Raw genomic sequence first — 14,775 nt, 5'->3', positions numbered from 1 at the left:
CTTTTGTTGTTAAGACTGCTTATTAATAGTGGCAATACTTTTAAGTTTTAGGGGTTCACAAGTCTCATATCTATATCATTTATTTTATTTTATTATTTAAAAAAAAATAAATTCATTCCTAGTAAATATGGGGCCAAAACATGATATTACAAAAGAAATCAGGTTGGCAAATATTTAAAAAAATGCCAACTCCAGATCCACACACACACACACACAGACACACACACACACACACACACACACACACACACACACAGACAGACAGGATTCAGGAAGGTCAGCAGTTCAAATAGGCATCTGCAAGCTAGTTTTCAAACTTTTTCCAAAATCAAGCCCCCCCCATTTGGGGCCTCGCAGGTGAAAATAACCTACCTAAATTAAAATGGTAACAGTTCCTTACAAAGTGTGCTACACAAACAAATTAGGTATCTTTGGAAAGAAGACACTCTAGGCTTTACTGTCCATCATCCAGAGTTGATAATGCTCAAAAAGATAAAAAGTTATAGACACTGACGTGCCATGAAAAATATTTTTCCACACAGAATGTCTTTTTATTTCATATACAAATACATGAAATAAGTCCTGGAGCAATCCAGAAAAGTAATGGGTTGAAAGCCATATGTGTCTCATGAGTTTATATTTCAAATTTGAAGAAGATACCATGAAAAATGAGATTCCTCCAATATTTATTCTGAAATTAGTTCTCCCACCCCCCTGTTTGAGGAAAAATAACCACCAGAATTGCAGTATTGCAGAATTATACAAACTATTTTAGTCATTATACATATTCCTGCATAGTTTTTCAATTATAATAATATATAGAATATAGAATAATAGACATAATTTTAGACATCATATAAGTGATTTATTTGAGCACTAAAAAATATAAAAATAATTGTGTAATAAAAAAGGAAAAAGAAATAGAAAAAAATGCTTTGTATATAGTATGTATACTGAAGTATTCTGATTGCCAGACATGAAGTGATATTGGCAGACATGGTCATAGAGTCAGTAATCACACGCTGATGTGCTTCCATTCAGATGATAATCATACAGATGGGCCATATAATCAATAATAGCTGATCAATGAATCACAATGATAGCCGTCATAGAGTCGCTAATAAACACGCTGATGTGCGTCCATACAGATTATAATCATGCAGACACGGCCACATTCCCCACACAATACACACACACACATATAAAAAATGTAGAAGAAAAAAAAAGAAAGTTTTTTTTATATAAAAAGCAGATCGCTAAGTTACGCCCCGCTCAGATGACAGTTGCGTCACTGCCGGCAGGAGGGAGCGCCAAATTCAAATAAACTATATTCCGCTTTTCTGAGACTTTTTGTTTCCGTGGACGGTCTCATTCTGTTTGTAAAACTGTATGCTACAACACCGTGTTGTTTTTTACCACCAAGACGCTGTTTTTGAGCGTAATTTATTCCATAACGGACGCGAACAATAACTCTCTGAAGAAATGAAACGTAAACAAAGGAATATTCATCCTTATTACAACGTTATTGTTTCGCTGGACTAAAAGTGCTCGCTGGGATGTTGTTCTGTGGACCCTTACCTCTCTAACTAAACTGGGATTTCAGCAGTGGACGCGTTTGTGGCTCGTTATTACAATGATAAAGGTACGTACTGCTTTTTTACTCTGCGTGTTTGGATGTGTACTGCTTACACAAATGTAGCAAATACATTCCTTATAAGCTTTCCATCGAAAAACAGCGATCTGTCGTCGATGCTTGAGGCTTAGGCCTTCAGAATGATATATAGTTTGTCAAGATTAACTTTGTCCCGTTTCATTTATTCTATTAGAAAACAATGACACATGCAAACAAAGAGCGTTCAGTGCGCCGTCGCTCTGGCAAAGGTTAACAGGTTAACCTGTTAACCTTCGCCCCCATTTGGGGCCTCGCAGGTGAAAATAACCTACCTAAATTAAAATGGTAACAGTTCCTGACAAAGTGTGCTTACACAAACAAATTAGGTATCTTTGGAAAGAAGACACTCTAGGCTTTACTATCTATCATCCAGAGTTGATAATGCTCAAAAAGATCAAAAGTTATAGACACTGACGTGCCTTGAAAAATATTTTTCCACACTGAATGTTTTTTTATTTCATATACAAATACATGAAATAAGTCCTGGAGCAATCCAGAAAAGTAATGGATCGAAAGCCACGTGTCTCATGAGTTCATATTTCAAATTTGAAGAAGATACCATGAAAAATGAGATTCCTGCAATATTTTTTCTGAAACTATTTATAGTCCCCCCACACCCCCCTGTTTGAGGAAAAATAACCACCAAATGGATTGCAGAATTATACAAGCTATTTTAGTCATTATACATGTTCCTGCATAGTTTTTCAACTATAAAATAATAGACAGATTTATTTGAGCACTAAAAAATACAAAAATAATTATTTGAGTAATAAAAAAGGAAAACAAAATAGAAAAAAATGCTTTGTATATAGTATGTATACTGAAGTATTCTGATTGCCAGACATGAAGTGATATTGCCAGACATGGTCATACAGTCAGTAATCACACGCTGATGTGCTTCCATTCAGATGATAATCATACAGATGGGCCATATAATCAATAATAGCTGATCAATGAATCACAATGATAGCCGTCATAGAGTCGGTAATAAACACGCTGATGTCCGTCCATACATATTATAATCATGCAGACACGGTGTCACAGAACGGCCAGGCTCATCACAAAACCAATTACCACGATCCGCTTCACCTGAGTTCTGATCACCTTCACCTGCACCTCATCACCTCTACTATCACCACCCTCAATAAGAGCACCGTCCTCAGTTCACACAGTTGTCCGATCTTGTTGTGACTACAAGGAGAGACCGCTTGCGAAGCTACTAGGCTGAGTATACTTCCTGTACTTCCCTACCTGTCGTACTTACCTTCTGCCTTGTTCCTCTTCATCCACCCCGCTCTCAGGAACCAGCTCCTGGTGACTACCATCTTCCCCGAGCTCGAAGTAACTCCGGTTCACCACGGACCTGCAAGTTAAGAAAGGGACGGTTAGAATCCTGACGATCGATCACCAAACTCACGGAGAATCACCACTCACCTGTTCACACATCATCCACCGGTGCTGGGAAATCACCAAGACTGTTAATAAATATTATCACTTGAAATACTTACCTTTGTGTCCGACAGTTCCTTAACACACGGCCACATTCACCACACAATACACACACACACACACATATAAAAAATGTAGAAGAAAAAAAAACAGTTTTTTATGGATAAAGCAGATCGCTAAGTTACGCCCCGCTCAGATGACAGCGTGCGTGTCATAGCCCGAGTCAGAGCTGGCAGGAGGGAGCGCCAAATTCAAATAAACTATATTCCGCTTTTCTGAGACTTTTTTTTCCGTGGATGGTCTCATTCTGTTTGTAAAACTGTATGCTACAACACCGTGTTGTTTTTTTACCAAGGCGCTGTTTTTGAGCGTAATTTATTCCATAACAGACGCGAACAATAACTCTCCCGAAGAAATGAAACGTAAACAAAGGAATATTCATCCTTATTACAACGTTATTGTTTCGCTGGACTAAAAGTGCTCGCTGGGATGTTGTTCTGTGGACCCTTACCTCTCTAACTAAACTGGGATTTCAGCAGTGGACGCGTTTGTGTGCGAAACAATAATAATTTGTTTCTCAAAAATAAAATGTCTTTTTTTTACGATAATACAAAGCATGAATGAGTCTATGACTACAAAACCTATATATATATATATAGATGCTCCTGATATAAACATGCTCACAAATGTTTTTTCTCTTTTTTTGGTTGTTTGTATTTTATTGAATCAGACACCTGCCCCACAGATGAATCCTGCTGACTTTCAGTCTCTTCCAACTGTTTTCCTCGCTGCACCAACATCAGAAGTTCAACAGTTTCTTCTTGAATCCATGGAAAGTAGCAGAAACACTTAAATAACACATAAATATCAGGTATGATTTATTTGTTTCACTTGTTGAACAGAATCTGTTGCAGGAACGACTCAAAGTCTGTTCACATGTCTGTGGTTAGATCCGTGCACAATAATGTGTCTTTTGACCTTCATTATGTATGTTTTGATTATACTGTGTTGTAAATAAAATACAAATCATTTAAAAAACCCATTTTTTCAGTCTCCTCACACTGTCTTACCTGCCTCTGTCACAGTCACACTGATGGGCCATTAGCAGCTTTAGGGGAGGGCCCTTTGTCTCTCAGGTGAGAATCACTTAATGTTCAAGACCATTACCACTCCCTCGCATATTGGCTTTCAATCACAAAACATGTCTTTAAAAATTTAAATCAATATATTGTTTTCTGTGAATGAGTAAGCAGAATGATTTTCACATAATTGTGAAGTAAAAATTCTAGCCTACAAGATTCGGTTCTCAAAAGTCTTGTAAACAATTGTTCTGTATGTGTTTTATGGTCTTATTTCAGTGACTTCAAAATTTTAGTTTTTCACTAACCACGCATAAATGTTGTTTTCTCAAAAACACAATCATGTACACAAATGCTGCTAACATATTATTGTAGCCCTGTTTTTGCTGTTTACAGTGTTATTAGACTTTAGCCATTTATATTTTTATAAGCAACTGAAAAAAGCACAAATGTCAGGGCATGTCGAAAGTTCTCCGGGCCCCTAAAACACCCTCAGGGCCCAGAGGGTTAATGATATTCTTTCACGTTAAATTCATTCATAAACATTAAACTAGTGGGGAAAAAAACGCTTCAGTGCGATGTCGCTCTGGTGAACGTTAACAGGTTAAAACAGCGCTCCTGACCGTGCTCACTTCCATCAAAAGGGTCGGGGACCTCCAAGCATTTTCAGTAAGCGAAGAGTGCCTTGTGTTCGGGCCGGACTACTCTCACGTTGTCCTGAGACCCCAGCCTGGATACGTGCCTAAGGTTCCCACCACGCCCTTCCGCGATCAGGTGGTGAACTTGCAAGCACTGCCCTCAGAGGAGGCAGACCCAGCCTTGGCGTTGCTGTGTCCCGTAAGAGCTCTATGCATATACGTGGACCGCACCTGGAGCTTCAGAAGCTCTGAGCAGCTCTTTGTCTGCCACGAAGGTCAGCAGAAAGGGAAGGCTGTCTCCAAGCAGAGGTTGGCCCACTGGTTAGTGGATGCCATCGCCTTGGCGTATCAATCCCAAGGCGAGCCGTGCCCCCTCGGGGTGAGGGCTCACTCCACACGGAGTGTTGCCTCCTCCTATGCGCTGGCGCACGGCGCCTCTCTGGCAGACATCTGTAGAGCTGCGGGCTGGGCGAAACCGAACACCTTCGCGAGATTTTACAGTCTCCGCGTTGAGTCAGTTTCTTCCCGTGTGTTGGGTAACAGGTAAGCGGTGGGAAGAGCTGGCCGGTGTCACACTTGCTGCGCCATTCCCCCTCACCAGGGGATACGAGCGCCTGCTTTCTCCTCCAGTTCAGTTCCCCGGACGGTGAACCCTGGTGGAGTTCCTCCAGCACCCCCGGCAGTCAGACTGGGCGGAGAAGTCTGACGCCAGGCCCAGTACTGCTGCTAGCTCGCCCGGGTCTCCGGTCAGCCCCTGTACTCGGCTAGGTGTCCGTATGGCCTGATTCCCTTCGGGTAATCCCACACGTGTATTCGTCCACGGTACGGTTTCCCTCACGGTAAACCCGTGTCTTCCCTTTGACAGAGCTCTGTCAGGCCCTGCTGGCAGCCCTCCTCCCTACTCCTAGGTAGGATCTGCCCCAGGGTCCAGTCGTATGTAGTACTGCCCCAGGCCTGGTCCAGTCCATATCAGTGTCTCCACATGTTACCTCCCTTCGGGCAGGATGTGGCCTCCGTAGCGCCCTTCTCCGGAAGGCTCGCTTCCCCATCGGTACTGCCAAGCTGTACAACAAACAGGAAAGACTTGAAGCATCTTTCATGGAAGGTCGAAATCCCTTCCGACTTCTTGGGGTAAGGAACAGCAGCTTGGCTATCTCCAGCAGCAATGTACTCAGTGGTCCCTGCGAGCACCCAGGTTAGCGAATTTGCGCTGGGGCGATGGGAAGGATGCGACCTTTCGCATGGCATTTGTCTGTCACACGCTAGCTTGTCAACATCTGCATGCCACAAGGTTGTGACGGGGTTCAGGTTGTGCTTTCCATAGGACCCCTAATGTTGTCACGACATAATTCATAGTGACCGACACATAGGGAACGTCTCGGTTACGTACGTAACCCTCGTTCCCTGATGGAGGGAACGGAGACGTTATGTCCCCATGCCACAATCCTGAATCATCGCTGGTTGTCAGGGACACGTTCTCGGCTCCTCAGCGGAAAACCTGATGAGTGGATGCACCTGTCGCCCTTTTATACCCGTATACACGGGGAGTGGCTCAGGTATGCAAAATCCACTAGCCAATATTCATTGGCGTTTTCTCTTAAGTCAGAGATGATTGGGGCTCCCAAGTAAATCCCCTAATGTCATCACGACATAACGTCTCCGTTCCCTCCATCAGGGAACGAGGGTTACATACGTAACCAAAACTTTATATTGTGAAATATTTTTACTATTTATAATAATTGCTTTCTGTTTGAAAATATTTTAAAATGTAATTTATTCCTGTGATTTCATGTAATTTATTCCTGTGATTTCAAAGCTGAATTTTAGCATCATTATTTGATTTTATTATTATTTATGTTTAATAAAAGCCTCTCCGAGGCCTGACGCCACACCCACTGTGTTTGTCGTTTGTTCTTCCCGCCACAATACAGTTGGGCAAAAAAGTATTTAGTCAGCCACCAGTTGTGCAAGTTCTCCCACTTCAAAAATGAAAGAGGCCTGTAATTTTCATCATAGGTATACCTCAACTATGAGAGACAGAATGAGAAAAAAAAAATCCAGAAAATCACATTGTCTGATTTTTAAAGAATTAATTTGCAAATTATGGTGGAAAATAAGTATTTGGTCAATAACAAAAGTCATCTCAATACTTTGTTATATACCCTTTGTTGGCAATGACAGAGGTCAAACGTTTTCTGCAAGTCTTCACAAGGTTTTCACACACTGTTGCTGGTATTTTGGCCCATTCCTCCATGCAGATGTCCTCTAGAGCAGTGATGTTTTGGGGCTGTCGCTGGGCAACACGGACTTTCAACTCCCTCCAAAGATTTTCTATGGGGTTGAGATCTGGAGACTGGCTAGGCCACTCCAGGACCTTGAAATGCTTCTTACGAAGGCACTCCTTCGTTGCCCAGGCGGTGTGTTTGGGATCATTGTCATGCTGAAAGACCCAGCCACGTTTCATCTTCAATGCCCTTGCTGATGGAAGGAGGTTTTCACTCAAAATGTCACGATACATGGCCCCATTCATTCTTTCCTTTACACGGATCAGTCATCCTGGTCCCTTTGCAGAAAAACAGCCCCAAAGCATGATGCTTCCACCCACATGCTTCACAGTAGGTATGGTGTTCTTTGGATGCAACTCAGCATTCTTTCTCCTCCAGACACGACGAGTTGAGTTTTTACCAAAAAGTTCTATTTTGGTTTCATCTGACCATATGACATTCTCCCAATCCTCTTCTGGATCATCCAAATGCTCTCTAGCAAACTTCAGATGGGCCGGACATGTACTGGCTTAAGCAGGGGGACACGTCTGGCACTGCAGGATTTGAGTCCCTGGCGGCGTAGTGTGTTACTGATGGTAGCCTTTGTTACTTTGGTCCCAGCTCTCTGCAGGTCATTCACTAGGTCCCCCCGTGTGGTTCTGGGATTTTTGCTCACCGTTCTTGTGGTCATTTTGACCCCATGGGGTGAGATCTTGCGTGGAGCCCCAGATCGAGGGAGATTATCAGTGGTCTTGTATGTCTTCCATTTTCTAATAATTGCTCCCACAGTTGATTTCTTCACACCAAGCTGCTTGCCTATTGCAGATTGAGTCTTCCCAGCCTGGTGCAGGTCTACAATTTTGTTTCTGGTGTCCTTCGACAGCTCTTTGGTCTTGGCCATAGTGGAGTTTGAAGTGTGACTGTTTAAGGTTGTGGACAGGTGTCTTTTATACTGATAACAAGTTCAAACAGGTGCCATTAATACAGGTAACGAGTGGAGGACAGAGGAGCCTCTTAAAGAAGAAGTTACAGGTCTGTGAGAGCCACAAATCTTGCTTGTTTGTAGGTGACCAAATACTTATTTTACTGAGGAATTTACCAATTAATTAATTAAAAATCCTACTTTTGAGTTCCTGGATTCTTTCCCCCCATTCTGTCTCTCATAGCTGAAGTGTACCTATGATGAAAATTACAGGCCTCTCTCATCTTTTTAAGTGGGAGAACTTGCACAATTGGTGGCTGACTAAATACTTTTTTGCCCAACTGTATATGACCCTTTACATTACTGATACTGTTAGAATTCAACCATTACCTTTGAATGTCCAAGGCACCGTTGTTGTGCCGAAATCTGCACCCCTGCCAGATTATGCATCCCCTTGTTGAAATCGCTACCTGATTGCCTAATCCCGACCCCTCAATCCAAACCCCTCCTCCAAACCTACTCCTATACCTACCAATACTAGAGGATGCATAATCTGGCAGGGTGAAGAATTCGGCACGACACCGGCTGTCTCCTCCTGGTACTCCAGACTGAATATGAAAAAGGCTGCAAACAGAGTGGCCAGACAGGAAACTGGGTTGGCCGCGAGACTCAATTTCTTCTGTTCATGCTCCCTTAACCCCTGTACCAACTCCTAGAGTTAAAGTACCAATACCTAAATCTGCCAATTCTACGTATGAAGTTTCTCCTGTGCCTACTTCCATAAACAGGGTGCTTACTCCTCCAGTTGTTCCCAGCACATCGTCTTTCTGCACGCAGCCCCCCATACGGCTGGAGTTTCCCATCTTTGGTGTCTCTTGTGAGACTGCGGATGTGCTCAACTTCATCGAACAGTGTGAAAACTATTTAGACGTGAGGCCCCTTCCCAGTGCAGAGCTCATCGGAACTCTGAGTACGGTCCTGAGGGGACCGGCTCTCAGCTGGTGGAAGGCAGAAAAGAGCAAGGTAATAGATTGGCAATCTTTTAAAAAGACATTCATGGCTGCATTTCTTCCAGATGACTATCTTACCGAAGTGGAAGATAAGCTGAGGTCTATGGTACAGCAACCGCGGCAACGCCTAAGGGAATTTGCCTATGATTACCGAGCCCTCTGCCTTAAGTGGAAGCCGGCTATGTCAGAGGATGAAATGGTGAACCGCATCCTCAACAACATTAACCCAAGGGTGGCCGGCTATTTGAGGGGAACTGTAAAGACGGTGGAACAACTGGTGAAGGTGGGCTCCATGGTTGAGAAGGACTGCATGGGGGCAAAAGATTATTGGCAAAAAGTTGGTGGTCAGAACAGCAAGAAGAAGGCTAATAAGAAATCGGTCGAACGTAATACCTCCAAAGACATGGCTAGTTTATCTATAGCTCAACCCCATTCCCTGAAATCACTCCTCTGGGTCCCTGTAACGAGAAGGAAAGGAAGTGAAGGCTGTGGTGGACACAGGTAGCACTAACACCTTGATGCAGGAAAGCCTCTGGAGACAGTTAGGCGGTGCCACTGCTGCACACACTCCAACTACACCTCAAAGATTTATCATGGCTGATGGGAAGGTGCATCAAGCTATGAGTCAAAGCATAGTCGACTACAAGTGGCAGGAAAAAAGGTGCAGTGTAGAAACATATATAATCAGGCTGCTCTGATTCTCTACTATGCCTTACCTCCGACCTGGGAACCAACACCCATAGCTCCTAGCATGGAATCTGTTCCCTGCTGGGACTCTGACAATCAAGAGGAGTTAAGGAAATTGATGGTTACCTGGTCACGAACCACCTCAAATGTTCTGGGGAAGACAGTAGTGGAACAAGTCGTGGCCTAATGGTTAGAGAGTCGGACTCGTCATCCGAAGGTTGCGGGTTCGAGTCCCCGGCCGGCAGGGATTGTAGGTGGGGGGAGTGAATGTACAGCGCTCTCTCCACCCTCAATACCACGACTGAGGTGCCCTTGAGCAAGGCACCGAACCCCCAACTGCTCCCCGGGTGCCGCAGCATGGCTGCTCACTGCTCCGGGTGTGTGTTCACGGTGTGTGTGTGTGTGCATTTGTTCACTACTCACTGCTGTGTGTGTGCACTTGGATGGGTTAAACGCAGAGCACCAATTTCGAGTATGGGTCACCATACTTGACAATACGTCACGACTTTTTACTTTACTTAACAACATAAAATCATCTTGTCTGATGAACTCCCAATTAAATACAGAGCATACAGAGTCTCACCTTTCAAGAGAAAGATCATTGAAGACCAGGTTGACAAAATGCTTAGAGACCACATCATTGAACCCTCCGCTTCTCCATGGTCATCTCCAGTTGTTTTAGTCCCCAAACCGGATGGCAGCTACAGGTTCTGTGTAGACTACAGGAGGTTGAATGGCAAGAGCATACCGTATGCTTATCCAATGCCACTGATACATGATATCTTGGAATCCATGGATGGTGCCACCTGGTTCAGTACCTTGGACTTACAGTCAGGCTATTGGCAGGTGAAGATGGAGGAGAGTAGCAAAGAGAAAACAGCTTTCATTACAACAAAAGGGCTATTCCAATTCTGCTCTATGCCGTATGGGCTCAGGAATGCCGCTGCTACATTCCAGAGGTTGATGGAAAAAGTATTGGCAGAATTGAGGGGAAAGTTTTGCTTTGTCTACATAGACGACATTATTTAAAACTATTCAAAAACTTTAGATGAACACATTCAACATCTGAACGTCATACTACAGAGACACCCAGGAAAACCTTACACTGAATATGAAAAAATGTCACCTTTTCAAACAGCAGCTGAAGTTCCTTGGACACTTTGTCTCAGCTAAAGGAGTGGAGGTCGACCCAGCGAAGACCCAGGCCGTCACCCAGTATCCACCTCCAACAAACCTTAAAGCCCTACAACGCTTCTTGGGGTTGGCAGTGTGGTACCACAAATTCATACCCCATTTTGCTGATATCACTGCTCCTTTGAATCACCTAAAAAAGAAGGGAGTGAGGTGGGAATGGACGCCCGAGTGCCAAGCCAGCTTGGATACCGTCAAACAAGCATTGCAAAACCCACCTGTCTTAATGCAACCTGACCTCAATCAATCGTTCCAGGTTCATACGGATGCTAGTGAGGTGGGATTGGGAGCCATCCTGACACAGCAAACTCCAGAGGGTAAAAAAGGTATAGCGTATGCATCCAGAACATTACGAGGAGCAGAGCTAAACTATTCAACCTCTGAAAAAGAGTGTTTGGCAGTCGTGTAGGCTGTAGAAAAATGGAAACATTACCTGGAGGGAAGTTCATTTGATGTCTACACAGACCATGCCGCTCTTGCGTGGGCTTTCAATTGCCCCAAAACATCATCTCGTCTGACCCGCTGGACTCTCAGGCTACAGCAATTTCACTTCCAAGTTCATCATAGGAAGGGTTGCCTAAACTTGGGGCCAAACGCCTTGTCCCGAACCTTTGACTCTGTGAAGGAAGAGCAGGCACACTGTTTGGCTATAGCGTCAAAATGTTCATCTGACATCCCAAACACATTAGAGGAAATATCTCAAGCCCAAAAGAATGACACTTCTGTATCGCACCTGCAGGCAGATCAGAGAACTAGGAAGGGACAAAACCAACAGATAACCTTCTAGGATCATCAGGGGGTGTTGTACCGCCGAGTACCAGTGAGGAAACGACTTTTGGACATTGGAAACCGCTACACCAACCTGTTTCAGGACACTTTATCCAGGAATCCTTCATGGCCTCTGGAGATTCTTCGGAACGCGGAATCATTGTTACTGCTGTGTACATTCCACCACAGGCGGACACTGGCTTGGCTTTGTCTAAGCTTCACGATGTGCTCAGCAGCTACATCAACAAACATCCTGACACTGCCTTTATCATCGTGGGAGACTTTAACAAAGTTAACCTCAAGCAGGTCATGCCGAACTTTCACCAACATGTATCCTGTCCAACTAGAGGACCAAACACACTGGATCATTGCTACATTCAGTTCAAGAATGCCTACAAACCCCGCTCACTACTGGCTTTTGGCAAATCGGACCATGCCGCCATTTTTCTAACACCGGGATACAAACAAAGGCTCGTTCAGGAACCTCCGGTGCAGAGAGTAGTGACGCGCTGGTCCTCCCACTCAGAGGCTATGCTGCATGCGGCTCTTGATGACGTCGACTGGGACATGTTCCGGGCGAGTTCTTCTGACGTCAGCAAGTTCACGGATGTAGCATTGAGCTTTGTAAACACGCTAACCGAGCAAGCTACAGAAACAATAACGATAAGGACATTCTCCAACCAGAAACCGTGGGTGGACAGAACAATCCGTGCTGCGGTTAACACACGCACTGCCGCTTACAATGAGGCTCTTCTGACTGGGAATATGAGCGAGTACAAAGCCTCGTGCTATGCTCTCCGACGCGCAGTAAGAGCCGCTAAACACAGATACAGAGAGAGAATTGAGTCTCATTTCCAGCTCAATGACTCTCGACGGATGTGGCAGGGACTGAGGACCTTTGGAAACAAATCCTCCGCGGAGGTGAGAGCAGATCCGTTGCTGGCCGATGAGTTAAACACCTTCTTCGGCCGCTTCGATGGCAACAGCGGCGGCGCGTCTCTGCCGTCCAGCGCATCAGGAAGCAGCAGGCAGAGCAGCGATAATCATGTAATCTCTGTGTCGGAGGATGAGGTTCGGAGGGCGCTAAAGAAAGTGAACGTCAGGAATGCAGCCGGACCTGATGGGATAACCGGATATATTCTGAGGTCCTGCGCCGATCAGCTCGCTGGTTTGTTCACTTCCATCTTTAATGAGTCCCTTGCTACCTCCGTGGTTCCCACCGCATTTAAAAAATCCATCATTATCCCTGTGCCAAAGAATAATAAACCCTCTTGTCTGAATGACTATCGCCCAGTTGCCCTCACATCTATAGTCATGAAGGTTTTTGAGAGACTTGTAAAGAGCCACATCTGCTCCTCCATCCCTGATACTTTAGACCTTCTTCAGTTTGCCTATCGGCCAAACAGATCCACTGACGATGCCATCTCTCACGTCCTCCACTCTTCCCTCACACACTTGGACAGCAACAATGGGAATTATGTAAGGCTGCTATTCATTGACTATAGCTCATACACAAAGTTTATAAATTAGACCCCGGATCATTCTCAGTCATTTCAGGAAAGAACAACTCAGCTGAAGGAACATGAGAAGGTTAATGCATTGATGAAGAGAAAGAGGGAGGAAAGTCAGACTGACAGTCTGTCTTCTATCAAATATATTACCTTCTCTAATGTTTATATAACTGCAAAATAATATTCAGCTAAAGCTTTTTATCAATACTTTTGCCTCTTTAAAATTAGGTAGCACTGGCAACAACTAGGAAAGGATGTTGATGTGCATCATTTCAAGGTAATGTCAAACTGGACTAGTCTGGCCAGTCACACTAAAAGTGTGTTTTAATAATGTAGTTCTAGGCTTTGTGACAGAAAAAGAATAGCGTACATTTAGTGTGTAATAATGATGGCATTTAGGTTTTCTTATTGCCGACCTGTTTTGACTGTAATGTAGCAAATGGAGTCAATTCCAGGAATTAAACACCCTGTTCCAATGAAGCAGTCACAGTGTGTGTGTCTGGGTGTCAAATTACAGTTTTTTTTTTTACAGACCTGCATTTTTCCAAACAATTCAGGAAATGCTATTCAGTGTAAGTGAAACCATCAAAAGATACCTGTTTTGCAACTCCTATGTTTTTTGTTTTTTTAACTCACACATTTGGGGTTAGGCACAAGCTTTGTCTCACAATACACAAACAAATCTCCTGTCCAGTAACAACAGTTATCTGCTCACAGAATTCTCAGAACAACATTTGACATCTTTGGTCTAAACAAGATTCTTGTTTGGGTAACACTTTGAAATACTGCTCTGTCATTAATGAATAATTACACAAGAACAAATGAGTAATGCAATATTACATTATGGTAACTATTATATATATCGACCAAGATGGCGCCGATGATGGCAGCTATTGTGCATTGCTCTTCAGTGTTTGTATTGTTTTTGTTAGTCTTTCCAGTTTTTTGATTTTCAAATACAATCAGTTTTACCAGGGATGACCTGCTGAACATTCGGCAGAACACACCACAAAATCTTTTACCAGATTTAGATTTTTCGTACGTTTTACTGGACATTGTAGTTGGCGGAGCCATAGCTCTGGTCAAACGCTACAGGAGGCGCAGGCGGCGGGGGAAGAGAGCCGGAGCGCTCGTGAAGCTTAGACAGCGCGGATTTTGAACGGCGTTGCCTAGCATCCATCTGGTAAATTTCCGCTCTCTACCCAACAAAATGGACAAACTCCTTCTGCTCTCCCGGACAAACAAGGATTTTTCTAACTCTGCTGCTCTGTGTTTCACGGAAACCTGGCAGAATGTCGACATACCGGACAGCGTGCTACATCTGCCTAATTATCAGCTGATCAGAGCAAATCGGGATGCAGGATCAACGGGGAAATCGCGCGGCGGCGGGAAGTGCTTTTACATCAATGAGAGGTGGTGTACAGGTGTAACTGTGTTAAAGAAGATGTGCTGTTCAGATCTAGAAATGCTCTTTATTAACTGCACACCGTTCTATTCTCCGCGGGAGTTCTGTTCGTTCATCCTCGTGAGTGTCTACATTCCACCGCAAGCGCATGTGAGCACAGCTTTACAGAAACTCACTGA

The sequence above is a fragment of the Barbus barbus genome (genome assembly GCF_936440315.1).
Source record: "Barbus barbus genome assembly, chromosome: 9".
Lineage (NCBI taxonomy): Eukaryota > Metazoa > Chordata > Actinopteri > Cypriniformes > Cyprinidae > Barbus > Barbus barbus.
Note: the sequence above shows the minus strand (reverse complement) of the source record.